Source organism: Belonocnema kinseyi, chromosome 7, assembly GCF_010883055.1.
Source record: "Belonocnema kinseyi isolate 2016_QV_RU_SX_M_011 chromosome 7, B_treatae_v1, whole genome shotgun sequence".
NCBI lineage: Eukaryota > Metazoa > Arthropoda > Insecta > Hymenoptera > Cynipidae > Belonocnema > Belonocnema kinseyi.
In genome coordinates this window covers 47,690,975-47,694,749 of record NC_046663.1, presented here as the reverse complement: position 1 = coordinate 47,694,749, position 3,775 = coordinate 47,690,975, and positions in this window count along the sequence as shown.

Here is a 3,775-nt window from a genome sequence, read left to right as displayed (position 1 = left end):
TACGCCAATTAGCACAAATGGTAAGTTCCGACAGTGCCTACAAGTGTGCCTACTGGCCGCTAGATGGCAATACCGGTTTCATATGTATACACCTGGTAAAGCGTCCCTTTTTAGATGAAAATTCTACTAATTTATTAAAAATTTATGTATTTTCTTAAAAATTTATGTTTTCAGTCAAAAGTTAATATTCTTGGTTTAAAACTAAACTATTTCATTGGAAATCTGTATTGTTTGGTTGAAAATCAATTTATCTTTTTAGGTTTAATATTTAACTTTTTGCTGAAAATTAATATTTTGTGCTAAAAAATTAAAATTTTGTCAAATTCAAGAACAATTTTTCAAATGACAATTAAGTATTGTATTTTTAATTGAAAATGATTATTTTTAAAATGAATATTCAACTATTTAATTAAAATATTATGCATTTTATTAGAAATTATTCTTTTTAGAAGAAAATTAATCATCTTGGTTGAAAATTTAAGTATTTTTTTAAAAATAAATCTTTTTTGTTGAAGAATTAAACTATTTTGCTGAAAATTCGTATTTTTTTAGAAAAAAATGTATGAAAAATTTACTTTTGAAAATTAATATAAGTTTTAAAAAACTTGTAAAAGAAAACGTGATATTTAAAATTCACTATATTAAATTGAAGCAAGACCATAATGTCAATTATAAGATAGATTGGAATAATTTTTTCACATTTTGAAAGAGATGATTCTGAAATTTGCTGAAGACTATACTAAAAATTATGAGTCACCCGAAAAAAATGTGACAGTCGAAAATAATAAAACGACAAGTTCGTAACCCGTCGTGAAACTCCATCAAATCACACTGCACAATTATAGCACATAAATATGCACATTATCATTATAATTACTAGTATTTGTACACATAACAATGTAGAATACACATTCGCTGATGTAACTAACTTAACCTTTACACTTCTATACATAGTACGCAAACATATACATATGACACACTCATCGCACACAAATCACGCTGTGAGAAGGGGCATGGTGTTTAACAACCCGACTTTGAAACATTCAAAATTAAAAGTAAAAATAGGAAAACATTCTGTTTTAATAAGGTCAAAACTAGGATTGAATTAAATTCAAAAATATCGATAGGTTTTTCATTTTTTTTAAATCACTTCGTTTCCGCCTCACATTCGGCTTGGTAAGGCATGTAACAGTGCTAGGACAAAAATTCTGGGTGCCCTGAACTTAATACAAATTTTTTGTAAATCAAGTATATTATTGTACATTTACGAGGCCAACCATTTATAAGAAAAAAGAGCTATAAATAAAATAATTTCTCATTTTTTGCGAACACAAGTCGTCTTTGAAATCCTTGAAATCTTTATGTAATCTTTGAAACCTTTTGAAATCTTTGTGAATTCGTTGAAATCTCTTGAAGTACTTGAAAACTTTGTGAAATCTTGAAATTTCTGTGAATTCTTTTGGAGTCAATGTCAATTTTTGTAAAATGTTTGAAATCTCTACAATCTTTAAAGTACCTGAAAACTTTGTAAAATTTTTATGACGTATTTGTGAATGCTTAGTTTAAAATTTGTTTGTGAAACCTTTTGTGTTAGTTTGAGATAATTGAAACCTTTAAAATCTTTTCAAATTTGTTAAAAGCTGATTTGATTGTTTAACGTCTTTGAAATATTCATGAAATATTTGAAATCTTTTGAAAGCTTTACAATTTTTGGAAATGTTCTAAATCTTTGTGAAAATTTTGAAATCTGGTGTAAACGCCATTTTCAAATCTTCGAACTCCTTACAATCTTTATGAAATGTTCAAAATCTTTGTGAAATTTTTGTGAAATTTTTTGAAATATTTGTGAATTATTTGTATTCGTTGAAATCATTGAATTCTTTGAAATCTTAGTGAAATATTTTCAAATCTTCCAAATGTTTTACAATCTTTGAAATATGGTGTACTGTACCCTTTTTAAACTGTTCGAAATCATTTATATCTTAAGAAATATTTAAAAGCCTTATAAAATTGTCGTGAAATATTTTTAAACTAGTGATGTACACTAGGGAGGTCCAAACAACCGACTTTCGAATAGAGGACATGCCCCCTTCCCCATTTTCTGAGTTTGTCGGAAAAAAAATTCCCTCCAAGAAATTACTTTAAATTTTGATGCCCCCACCCCTTGTGGAGCCGCAAAAATGCCCCAAAAAAGCCCTAAATACTGAAATTGACATTTTTGCAAAAAAGTTACACATAAATGCTCCGTTTTTCCCTTTTTTGCAATAAATTATTTTTGTTTGTCAAGTGGAATGGATTTAAGTATTTTTCAACTAATTAACAATTGTTTAAACAATTTATTTTTGTTTAAATAGTTTTTTTTACTTACTTATTGAAAGGTAGATTTTTTATGTTTGATTGGGCAATTAATCATTTTTAGGAATAATGATATTTGTTTCAAGCATTTAGTATTCGTTTAAAGAATTTATTATTATTTAATTGTAACTTTTTCTTAAAAAGAGGTATAAAACTCTAGTTTAAAAAAAATTTAGTTAGCTTTGCTGCTCATTATTACATATCGACTTCATTTAGATACTAGTAACTTATTTTGTAATAAATTCTTATTTGTTTAAATAAATTTTGTTTGTTTAAACAATTTTTTTCGAAAATAAATGTTTGAAATTTCTGTTTTTCTGCAATTATTGTGGTAATTTGTCATTATAAAGAGCAAAATTTTTTGTCTAAACCATTATCGTATTGTTTCATAAATTTACTAAATATTAATGTAACATTTTATTGGAAATTGTGATTAAAAATCTGATGTTTGTCTCAATTGAATTAAGTATATCGCTTATTGTTAAATATTTAAACGTTAAGCAAATATTTTAAATAACTATTTTTTTGTTCATAAAATGTTTTACATTGGTCATGAAAAGTTTATTTTTTTTTAGTAAGACTTCATTCTATAAAAATTACATTCAATTTTGTCGTTCTGAAATTCTTTTATAATTTTTTTCTTTAAATCACCTCCGTAGACACACTCGTTTGTCCTATGAAAGCTCAAAGTAGGTTTTTTTTGTTTATGTTGATCCCGCAGAATAGCTCTTAGTATTCTCAAAGGAATCAGAAATCTTAGTATTTTTTGAACGTCATTGGAAATTAAAACACAACATTTTACCCTCAAAAATGAAAAATTACCAGATTAATTGCAAAAAACTGAATTATCCAAAATTATTTTTGAAAAGAATTGTATAAACGAACAAAATTTGTTTAAACAAATAAGAATTTATTACAAAATAAGGTACTAGTATCTAAATGACGCAGATATATAATAATAAGCAGAAAAGCTAACTAATTTTTTTTTAAATAGAGATTTATACCTATTTTTAAGAAAAATTTACAATGATAAAATAATTAATTGCTTAAACAAATACTAAATGCTTAAAACAAAGATTATTAATCCTAAAAATGTCCAATTGTTCAATCAAACATAAAAAATCTACCTTTCAATGAGTGATAGAAAAAAAATTATTTATATAAAAATTAATTGTTTAAACCATTGTTAATTAGTTAAAAAATACTTAAAAACATTCCACTTGACAAACAAAAATAATTTATGGCAAAAAAGGGAAAAACAGAGCATTTATGTTTAAATTTTTGGCAAAAATGTTAATTTCAGTTTTTTGGGGCATTTTTGGGGCTCCACAAGGGGGGTGGCATCAAAATTTAAAGTAATTTAATGATTTGGCTAAAACTTGGAGGGAACTTTTTTTCCGGCAATCACATAAAATGGGGG